Source organism: Microtus oregoni, unplaced genomic scaffold (genome assembly GCF_018167655.1).
Source record: "Microtus oregoni isolate MIOR12 unplaced genomic scaffold, Mior012 000013F_ref0000133, whole genome shotgun sequence".
Taxonomy (NCBI): Eukaryota; Metazoa; Chordata; class Mammalia; order Rodentia; family Cricetidae; genus Microtus; species Microtus oregoni.
In genome coordinates, this window is record NW_024543072.1 from 40,123,273 (window position 1) to 40,135,410 (window position 12,138).

Sequence of the window (12,138 nt, forward strand, 5' to 3'; positions counted from 1 at the left end):
TGTTCCTTCAGTCCCCATGATCACCCATTTAACCCATTATCTGTAAAGGAGCCTGTGGACAGAACCCTCCAGATTTCTTAAGCTATTTCTGACAGTTGGTGTCCCAAGCAGGAAATGATTTTGGAGAGACCGCTGTGCCTTTGGATATGGTGGGGACACACAGAATGTTCTGGTTTCCTGTGGGTGCATTAAGAATGTCATACTTGATGGGACCCAGGGTGAACTGGTTGAAAGGCTTTGCAAAGCAGTCCCGGAGGTGATTTGGAGCTATGAGTCATTGGCTTAGAAGAGCAAATGTTCTCCCCTCCTGGTGTAGGGGGCTCCCCCATCCTATCTCTTGCTTGCTGTGTAACATGGACCCATATGGGGACATGGCGGGGTTCCCAATGCTCTTGGTTCCCAAATGAATTCCATCACTGTGTGGATGAGACACTTTTAACATGGAACTCCACCTATTTAACATTTGCATTTCACTGAATCATAGATCCAGGATTGAGCTCCAGTTCCTCCTGGATTGCAGAAAAACTGGACAACTGTACACACAGCAAAAGTCAAGGATAATGACATCGCCTAGAGCCTAGACTAACCAACACCAAATCACTTCACCTACAGGTTCACCTTTATAAATGTTTTGGCTTCTGAATCTCAGTCTTGGTTCCACACTTTGTCTTAGGCTGAGAAAGTATTACGATGAGTATCCAAAGGGCCACAGACTAGCCAAAATCTGACCTCCTGTCTTTTTCAGACTGCAGAATGACTAGGTCAAAGAAAGCGGAGGTGGAATAAGGTCTTTGGGTATAACTTGATGTCTATGAAAAGTCTTTAGGATGCGGGAAACCTTTCCATCTTTGGTTTTTAATCACATCATCATCGGAAGCATTTCCCTACCAAGCCACAACCCTGAGAATCCATTCTGTACGCCTGGAAATCTACAATATGGCCACTAGAGGGCGGTAGCGGATCTAAAATGATTACCTTCTGTGCTGTGAGACCGCATCTGGAAAAATTAATATTCAGAACCCTAAGTAAGGTGTAGGTATCTCAAGAGTTTTGTGGCTTCTTTTCCTAACACACAATAAAAAAACTAAGAAGTAAAACAATTACAAATTATATACGTTATAGCTTAAGGAGAAAAATAAGAAAAACGGGTGATAATGACAGGACAATTGAAAGAAAACTCATAAGAGACCATTTTTAAAAAGAAACTTCTCTCAAAAGCTTTACGTTTGAGTAAAAGATATTTCAAAGGAAGAAAGCAACCTTTCTTTTCTCCTTGGAACGAACTTTCCTGGGTTACTAACCAGATGAATTGTACTGAAGAAACCACCAGGGGGCACTGTAACACGCGTGCCCTGTATGGAGTTAACTTCCTTGCCCTCTAGCTCGCCATCATTAAAGCTTGTAAATGCTGTAAACATGAGGGGCCGCTCCCCTTGCTGCTGTCTTCTGGCAATGCCAATTAAAATCAAGATGCAATTAATCCCTGTCAATATCTATTCACCTTACAAACTTACAAGATTAAAGACTACAGAACAATGGCTGAGAAAAGGATGTAGGAAAAGATGATAGGTACCATCAATGCTCTTTTCGCTTCTTTCTTCAGGACCTTATTCTCCATCTATCCCCTCCCAAATCAGGTTCACATGCAAGGTTCCTGCTAGAAGCCAAGGCCAGTGTGTCTTGCTGGCCCTGTGCTCACATGAGATGAAGCTGTCTAGAGAGAGGCTGGATTTACACAGAAGCAATGAATAGTGAGTTCCCAAAAGCCATCTATCCAGCCTCCAGCCAAGAATAGACATGTGTGTGAGGGAGATTTTTCACAGAGGAAATGCATTTTCTATGTGCAGTTAAAGATACAATTGGGAAATACTTCTTAAAATGATGGAGTCCATTGGAGAAAGGCCACATAAATCTCCCTTACCCCAAAGAGAGTGCCACCATTGACTGCAAACGAATGAATAGTTCAGATCCTAAGCTCTTCAGGAGAGTCTGCTCTTTGTTGGTGGGAAGGTGGGAAGAAGGAAAGCCACTTTATTTCCTATGACCCAGTGGTCCCCTCTTCCTATTGGCCACTCCTATTACAGTCTTTGACAATTTTCTCCATTCTCTGGCACCTAGGTAGAGACACTCCTGGAATCTGAAGCACTATGAAGCTTCTTAGGAAAAGAAGTATCTACTTCAGTAAACACTCGGTCTTTGAACAAAAGAAACAATCTACAGTTAAGGTCTTGGGAGATGCTGGTTGGCAAGTGTGCCCTCTGACCAAGAGTACCTGGGTGGGCTCTCACCACAGGGAAGGTCCTCGTGTTCGACTGTGACACTGAGCTCTCTTACAAGTAGAGGAATATTCAACCTGGAATGTAGTTAACAACCTCAAACTGCAAAGCATTTTGCAAATACAGTTTGCTATAAATAAGTGCCATTTGCTTTAGGCTAAATCTGTATCCTCCAGCACACAGTGGATGAGTTTCCCCAATAGAATACCATGGCATGAGAATATTGGCATCCTTAATGCTCAGAACCACACCGTGTATGCGCCCATGGCCTTAGGCATGTACATAGCGACCCACCTAAATTTGGGGAGACATTAGGACGATGAAAGTGACCAACCCATTCTTAGGCAGGGTGCGCGCTGCTTGTGTGAGCTGACAGGTCGCGAAGGTGAATTGCTTGTTATGAAGTAAATTGGTACAATTCCTGTAGGATCCCGAGGACTGCTTAAGAATCTCTCTCCTGAGTTGGTGCCCAAGGCAATGAGATGCTGATGACAGCACAGTCAGAACTACACAGGCAGTTCATTAGGCGCTAAAGAAATCAAATGCAAACTAATTGGATCACAGCTTCGGGGGAGAGCATGGGATGCACAGGAAGAAGGTTGACGTGGGCAAGCAAAGCACAGCTCAGCAAGATGCACTGGAAGTCCGCTCGCATACAGCCAGTGTGCCAGAGCCCACCCCAGCCTTCACCCCATCTACTGCGAGAGCCGTGATTCCAGGTCCTCTGATGCACATCTCCCTCATCTCATGCCTTCCAAGTAGAGGAATCCAACCTGCAATGCCATTCACAATCCTAAAACAGGCTCCTCGGGGTTAGAACTGAACCGCCAGTCACACCATGATCACACATTCTCCGGGACTCAAATCTTAACTAGGGGACGGGAGGTAGAGCATACACTGAGCACTTCTGACTATGCCAGAGGAGACGTAGTAGTGCCCCGTAGTCAGAAAATATGTCTTTTTCACCTCTGAAGTTCGTTTGTCTGGTTTAACCTATCATCTGTATCTGCACGTGCATCTACCTGTATCTCGATCTACCACCAGTATTCACATCCATATCTGCATCCCGAGGTAATTATCCTACACTCCAAGCCTAGTTGTGAATGGCTATGAAATGTCAAGCTTAAAGACTAGAAGCAAAGCCTTTGCCAAACAGCTCTCCTGTCCCTTGCTAAGTTCCCCGAGAACCAAGTAGAAAATGCAAGCAAGGCATTACTGGGGGAGCAATTGACTCTGTGACTCCAGCCAAGGTCTCTCCCATAAGTAACAAAGCCTTACATGCCTGTTAGAATGTCCGCTTATACACATCACATGACAGGGTTCTCCTAATTGTGGTCACCATCTCCTCCACACTCTCTTGGCAGCCTCGTTCTTCTCTTGAACATCTCAGCTCAACAGCAAGCACAGCTCATCCCCCAGCCATTGAAACACTGTCCCTCCCACCCCTGCTTCCCTCCCTTGCTCCTTCTCAATCTTCCCAAACATTCATTTAATATTAAATTGCTTTATCTTTGCAACCCATATCCTTTCCTCCATGTTCAATACCGAAAAGGGAATTGACAGTCTAAAACCTTACTCTTTAGATTGCCTAGGTTGGGTTTCTACTTTATCTCATATCAGCTGTCTGATTGAGGACAGGTTTCAAAGCCTTCTAGAGTCAAGATTTTCTTGTGTATAAAGTAGAAATGTCCAGACTGATTGATTCTTCACCAACAAACCTACACTATAACTTAGCATGGTGACCCATGCTTGTAAACCCAGCCCTTTGAAGGCAGAGGCAGGATGATCAGAAGTTCAGGGTCATCCTTGGCTATGTGATGACTTCAAGAATCTGTTTCAAAACACAAAAACCAAATGAATCGGCAACTCACAAAGCCCATCTTGAGCAGTCCTCAGGACACAGTGAGTGTATGCTCAATGTACTTACTCGGACCATGCTTATCCACTTCCCTTGTTCTGTCTGCAGCCATCACCGTCGCATGCTGAGTGCCACGAGGGACAAAGTTATGCCTTACCCTCCAACACAATATCCTACAGTACTCACTCAATATGCAACAACTCAGCAATTAATTAGAAATGTATATATTGAACGACAAGAGTGATTGTCGAATAATAAAACATTTATGATGAATTATATATAAAGTGATTATACTCTGTCTTCTTCAGTCGCTTACTAAACTGCCGAGCCTTACTCAACTCGGAGCACTGCTGCCCTAGGTTCTTTTGAAATGCTCGAGATTTGTCTGAAATAGAGTGGCTTCCTCTACTTTTAGGCATGGATAATTGTTCAGCGACAGCTTGGATCCAGCAACTTGGGTAGTAGAAATAGTGTAGAGATTTCATTCTGCAAAATTTTAAACTGTAGGCCACCGATGTGGTCATTGAGTAGTTAATTACTGGGAAGGCAAGGATATAGACTTGAGAAAGGGAATACTCAGAAGAGGCAGCTCTGGTGCTGAAGGACAGTGGTTTTCTGTGGTTAGAAAACCTGGGGAAGTTAGTGCAAATAATGCCTTCAAGTAGAGAAAAGATCAGGACTGATAACCCAGGCCAGCAGAATGGACCCAAGGACTGGATGGAAAGGAAGATACCCATGGGGGAAGGGAAGAGAGTTCTGGATAGATCTGTGGATCAGAGCCATTGTGGGCAGACTGGGACTCTGGCCTCACATGTGCAAAGAGGAAGCTGGACTCCAAGTGTTGTCATAAGGAGGGGATACCTGGAAACCTGCACCTTCTCCAGTTGTCCAGTCTCAGCCTGCACATAGAAACCACTCCAGGTTCGGAGCCTCACATCCATCAATACCCTGTAGCTCCAAATAAGCAATCTTCTTGTGGAACTAACTAGTGGAAATCATTGGCTCCCATCTGACCAATGTATTCAGAAAGCAGTCCCAACAAGAAAGAGTTTATATTCTTGTCCTTTCCTACAAATAAATTCGAAAATGATTCTTTCTTGAGGGTGTATCCTTTCTTCTGTAGTCAATTAACATTAATGTCGTTGTACATTTTAGACTTGGTCCTTTGGTAATTTCTTTAGGAAATTTCTAGAAAGAGTGGGTCTTTGCTATAATCAGTCCCTGGAGAGCAACATCCAAAGCCATGGTGGAGTGGCTGTCACCAGGTTCCTGCTGACCACCTCACAACGTGTCAATAGCTGGGTTGGCCAAGGAAAGACATCTTTAGAAGTGGATTTTGGTTTATTTGACTCTTAACCAGAAAAATGCGTACTTTTTCTGCAGTCCTTGTTGACATCTTTCTTTTCTACAAATGCAGTGTTCCAATTTCCTGCCTGCTTCATAAAGCATTGCCTACCAAACAGAATTAAACCTCTCCCTGAGGTGCCTCCAGGTGAGGATTCTGTTCATCACTTATGACTATGCAGATTTGAAAGTTGGAAGAGACAGAAATAAAATGGCATCAATGCCCCAATGGCTTTTAAAAATTGATAGATAACACAATGTTATACTTTCTTAACATAATCCCCTCACCGAAGGCTTGTTTCCTAACAAATAACAGCCTGTTTGAGGTCTCTGGCTAATTTAGTTCATGTTAAATTAAGATTTGGTGTAGGTACAATACTTAGTCTTTGCCAAAAGCTGTTTGTTAGTCAGCCTTGGCATGAGGACAGAGAATTCAATAATAAATTATCTTAATTCATCAAGCATCCCATATACCTCCTTTGGTCAATGACAATGACATTGGGTTCAAAGTTCACTCAATGAAATTTTACAGTAACAGAATCTACCAAAAAACTATAAAAAACAAACACCAAAACAGCCTTTGCAATGAATCTCTGACCCAGCCATACCCTTTATGACCCAGCCACACCCTCCTTCTAAATCGCAATCTCTGTGTCAAGAAGAAATACCAGTCAAGCTAACTCAGCTATCAGCGACTCTTTGAGAATTTCTGGAGATCATCTCTACACAGCCCACACATCTCAGGAGGAGTAAGGTTCAAATTCAAGAATTGCTGGGAAGCCCTTACGACTTTGCCACAAAGACAGACTCCTCGACTCAGCTGCGCTGTTAGTCCCCAGTGTACATGAAGCTGCCATAGGCTGCGCTGCACTGTCATCGAGCATGCCCAGTGGCCCACACTTGAAAGTGTTCCACTCAACCAATGCACAGGAACAGAAAGGAGCAAAAGGAATTATGTCCACCCTCTGCCTAAAGCCCTCAAAAAATAGGCTAAATTTTTATTAAGATTTACCATAAGAGCAATGCCAGAGAATCCAAGTCCTAACCAGAATATCCAAAAGGGTTTGCCAAATGCCCATGTGGGAATGGGAATTTGGGAGACTGGGCAGAAATCACAGTCATTCAGACCTTGAGTCTCTTGAAACAGTGTTTCTTTCTTTCTCTCTTTTCTTCCATTTCCTTCCCATTTTTCTCCTCTAATCCCTCCCTCTGAGAAGTAATTCTGCTGGAAGTGTGTACAGACATACACAGAAGAGATGGGCAGCTGCACTTGGTTTTGTGGCTCCTGTCTCGCTTTCACAGAAGGGACTTGCCTGGAGTCTAGTACTGATGAGCTGAGAGAATCTTGGTCTTGACTGGATTATGGGCCTTTTGTGTGGGCTCTATGAGATGATAGGAATGGAAGCTTCAAGGTTCTATGAAGCTGCTTCAGTTGCCACCCAGACTGTCATTGCTTTAATTTCTGAATGCCTTTCGTGCAAGCCAGAGCTCACCACCTGGGTTTGCTCTCCCCGGGTTTTGACTCTCAGTTTCCTAAGGCCGCATTTACAAAATTATCACTCCAGTTCTGGAAGAAAAAGGTCAAAACTGAAGGTGCAGTTAGAACCATGTCCCCTCGGAAGGTTCTAGAGAAATGGCCACCGTTGCTTCTTCCTAACTTCAAGAAGATCCCAGTGCTTGTAGGCATTGCCTGCCTTGCAAAGTTGTCGCTCCAGTCTTAGCCTTGGTTGTCACATGACTCTTCATTTGACCAAATCTGCTGTTTTTTCTTATACACTAGCTAGCCATTGGATATAGGAGCTATCTATATTGAGTTTGTGATCATGTCACCATAATGTATTTCCTCTTGCAAAGACTATTTCCAAATCATTTAACATGATGAGGCACAGATTCTAGTCAACCTAGCACTGTGTCCCTGCTTTTAACACTATAAGGTAAATCCCATCATGCAGAGTTAGTGAGGTTTCTTTTGCTGGCCATTTGGACACTGGCCACCTGTTGGCTTCTTCCCTTGCCTCACAAGCATTGGGCAAAGGAAACAAGCCTCTCTGACTCCTTCAGCCTCCTGGTGCCCAGCAACCACTGCATGCAGCTTCTCGTCAATGTCAAAATAAACCTGACAGAAATTCAGAGTCACAGCCCTCAGAATGTGCGAGCTGGGCTGGATTATTCCTGCTGTTTCACTACAGCCAGAGTGGCATGGATGAGAGGGAGTGGGGAGGGAGACAGGGATAGGAGAGGGGCAAAAATGAGGAACACCTGCGGGATTTGCTATTTTCATATCTCCATTAGTAGGAAGACAAGCTAATGGGTAGGTCAGTCAGCTGGCCACCAGGAGAGAGCCTCCCATGTGCTTGTCTGGAGGTGCAGATACAGGCTCCCCGTTCCCATTTCTCTCGTGTGGGAGGATGAGTTGAGAAAACAAAGAGATACCCCTGTTGTACTCCCAGGGCAAGCATTTTCCCAATTTCTGGGCCCTTCCCAAGGAAGAGTCAAGAAAACTGTCAGAAGACTAGCCCAGAGCAGGGGATGGAAGAAAAACACATGACCTAGAGAAGAAGAGAGAATCATGATCCTGTTGATGAAAGGGAAACTCCAGCTTCCTCCCCAGTTAATGCTGAGGACCCACCCAGCTCTAGAATGGGATTAAGGATGCTTTCCTTACCCCACAGTACAGCATCCTTCTCAGGCAGGGACCTGCATGCGTCCCTTTGGCTTTCCAGCTCAACAGTGCAGCCCCTGCTTCTTCCTGATGGGGCTGCACTTTGGAGGATCCCTGCCTCTTGATCCCTCCCTGACTCCTCCCCTATGTGTTTCTGCCTCTCTATCTCTCTTTAAACCTGGACAGGGGCACAGGGCAGGGAACCCTTGGAGAGTTCTGAAATACAGCAACCCTGAGACAGTAGCGTGGATTGCCTGGCTCCACATTCTAAGAGCCCGGCTGCATGTGGAGCATGCAGAGTATAGGTGAGGACAGCTAACGTGAGTTAGAGGCAGGTGGAGTCTCTGGAGTGAACTCAGATCCATGGTGTGATATTCAAAGCTTCACCAAGATGCTGCGGAGGCTGGTTATAAATACCCTTAACCACCAAATGGTCTAGAAATTTTTAATAAAAATATTATTCAATAATAATACTACTCCAGCCGGCAAGGGAATGTTGTAACGGTCTCCATTTTCCTCTGGATACTCATCTAGCTTCTGTTTTTCAAATGAATTTGGATGTTAAATCCTTTTGCTGCCCTGACCAATTTATTCTGCAAATTAACTATATATGACAGAACTTAAAGTCCGTTACCAGTTAGCTCTGCTTCGCTGAAATTTATGCCGCTTCCTTGCCTGCTGGAGCCACGAGCTGAAATACACTGTGACTATCGGTGGTGATTTGGGATTCTACACAACCCTCTCACCTCTTGATCCTCTTCTCTTGAGTTCTAAAATGTGCTGAATGGACCAGGCTCTTTTCACCTCTTGGTGACCTGCGTCCTCTGTTCTCAGGTTCTCTGGTCCCTGTGGCTGCCTCTCGGCCTTAACGAAGTTTTCATTATGAGATGGGGCTTTACTCAAGGCTATGAGCCAAGCCAGCAGAGAGTCAAGAGCCTCAGATTGGTCCTCAGTACCACATGTAAATGGTGGTAGCAGCCAAATGGTAGGAGACAAGGAGGCTAATTATGCAGACTGCATGCACGCTAAGTCCGCATATGGGTATGGCAGCATGTTAAGAGATTGTGGTGACGGAGGTGATGGAGGGCCATGCCGCCATGACAAATGTTCATTGGAAGTTGATGCAGCTTTTGTTGGATCAAGTGAAGAGTCACATTCACCCTGGGGGAGGTAGTCGGAATTGCAAGACACTAGGAGAGCTGATCCCAGGAACAACAGCTGAAGGAGATAGGTTTGGTGAATATGGTGAGGCTTAGCATCCCTTTCTGTAGACATCTGATGGTTTGTCCCCTAGAAATGAGATCACATGCTTTCTGTGAATTTCCAGAGCGTGCACCTCAGACCCGAGGCTAAAAACCAGAGTTAGGTGAGTTTGCTGTGCTTTGGATTTCACTGAGTACCTGCTTGGTGCCAGAAATGGGTCTCGGTGCTTGTGAGAAAAATGCCAGATGGTGAAGGAAATAAAGCTCATTTTGCAGTGTCTCTAGGCACACAGAGTGGATGGGAACGTGACAGTGAGGTTAGTTTGTAGTAGTGGGAGATGCTTTGGGGCACCCAGAGAGAAGCGCTGAAACCTATGCCACAGGGGAAGATGGGCCAAGGGAAGACACCAAACTCCCAAGAGTGAATTTTGTAATAATATTTTCAGCTTGAATGAAGTAGGATAGAAAGCCTTGGAGACTGCACGCTCTTAACCAGACATACTATTCATGTAGAAGATAGTGAGCCACTTGTCACAGTTGTCAGAGCACCGTGCTCATTTCAGAATGGGGCCCCTTTAAAGGCTGAATTTAAGCTCACTTTTTGCAAATTAGTGGAGTCGGGAACCTGCATCTTATCAGGAACCTCTTGGGTGATGACTGAGGCAGGCTTCAGGTAACATGTTGAAACTCACCACCCCACACAAGAGTGGTATTTTATTAAATACTGCCATAATGCCTTTAAAAACTCTTATAAACATTTATAATAAATAAAAAGGTGAACTTGTGGGATAGAGTTTTTTGGCTGTCAGGAAATTATTATTTGATGAAAATTAAAATTCCATTTTTTATGGAGCTCTTCTTTAAGCATTTATGCAGGGTCCCAAAACGTGCAAGAGGGCAGTTTCAAAGCCACTTATTTCAGCTCCGATGATCTTGGACTGAACTGTTCCGGAAGAAACCAGGAGGTTGTGCTGGATCTGAAGGTCTGACTAGGTTGCTGCCACAAGCCGCAGACGGTGTCAGATACAGTAGTTAATTTGCTTCTTGGATTTTGCAAGGGAAATGCTGTGCTGTCTGTCCTAATTGGCTACAAATTAAGTCCGAAATGTTCTAGATTCCTGACCGAAGAAGAAATCTACTGAATTGCATAAATTCATCTTCCCATGAAGAAGACACTCTGGTGACACGTACAGAATACATGCCTGCAATCCAAGCCCTCAGAGGTTGAGGCAGAAGGATCTCAGGTTCAAGGCCAGCCTCAGCAACACATGAAGTGTGATGACAGTCTGGGCTACACAGCGACATCTTCTCTGAGCATGGGCAGAGAGAAAAAGGGAAAAAGAGAGAGATAAGAGGGAAAAGTTCTAATAGAAAATGAGAGAAGGCAGCACCACTGTAGACAGCCATCCAGTAAGATGAGCACAGCCAACAACAGGAGGGGCAGATGATGTCGCAGGTCCCCTTCCTATAGGCTTTAGTGGGAGGACATGCTAACAGAGAAAAGTATTAGATCTTCTCATTCAGATAGCTGAAGGAAAAATTGTCATTAGGTCCCACAAGATGGTACTATGACTTTATGTTACTTCTTGGAATTCTTATAACAATAGTAGATGTAAAACTGGGAAGTGAGAGCTGTTATTGTTATTAGTAGAGCAGGACCAAGGTGGCAGCTAATACAACCAATAAGGGAGTCATCTTGTTACTTGCCCATTTACGCCTTTCTACACAGGTCTCTGTTTGGGTTAGAATGAGGTATGAGTTGTGTGCTCCAAAGGTTCATATTCTCAGTTCTTTATATGGAAACATTAAAAGGTGATTGGGTCCTTTAAGGGATAGATCTTTGAGTCAATGGGGAAAACTACCGCAGGATGTGATTTAAGTAGCTCCTATTAGACCCTTGAGCCGATTTTCATGAATCAGGGGCTTCTTATAAAAGAACGAGCTTGGACACTCCCCAACCTCTTTGGCCTCTTATTTGGTGCTGTGTTCTCCACATTTTCTGGTACTCCCAGGCACTGTGATGTCATTTACCTGGAGACCTTCACCAGACCCAAGCAGAAGCTAACAAGAGTTTGAGACAAATCACCATCTTTATAAATAGTTGGCCTCCAGCATTTTGTTGGAAAAAAAAAAAACAATGCTTTTCCTTATACATCTATCTCCATTGAAAGAAGGTTGGCCAAGAAGCAGCAACAACCAAGGAAGCAAATGTACATGGAGTCAGACAGAAAGAAAAACACAAAGCTCTGCCCACCAGCAGAAGCTCCCAGGATCTGTAGGCATGGATGGCCATAGTCTTTGAGAAGGCCAGATTCTCTGGGATCTTTGAACTTAATCTCCACGTAGGATTGGGAGGGTATCTGTGATATCTGTTCTTATATAATAATGTGGTAAAAAGTGCACACATTGAAAGGACCTAAAGACAGAGCCACAGGCTGAAAGTAGAATTTAGCAAGGGTTCTACAACTTGGCCTCAAAAATGTAGCTGGAGAATCCAGCTGTGTGTCTGCAAATGGCAGGTGGTATTGGAGCTAGAATATGGGCCCAGCTGTTCTGGTTTCCCTACCAGAGACACAGAGCCCCTGTAACCACATAAGATGGGAACAAGGGAAGGAAAGGATGATGTAAAGCATTGTGGTGATAGTCAGCCAGGTAAATTTGAATGCAGAACATAAAACAAAACACATGAATCCGTGTATCAGAGTATTTCCTGAAATAGCATGAGGGCCTGAATTTCGATTTCAGCAACCACATGTAAAACAGAGTATGGCCATGTATGTTCACCAACAACACAAG

The 12,138-nt window shown here is 44.4% G+C and overlaps 1 protein-coding gene across 2 annotated transcripts in view; it reads right to left on the reverse strand.

The window, feature by feature from the left end:
• Astn1 (astrotactin 1) overlaps positions 1-12,138 on the reverse strand; it is a 324,436-nt gene that overhangs the window by 34,864 nt on the left and 277,434 nt on the right. The gene's annotated exons all lie outside the window — the stretch shown is intronic.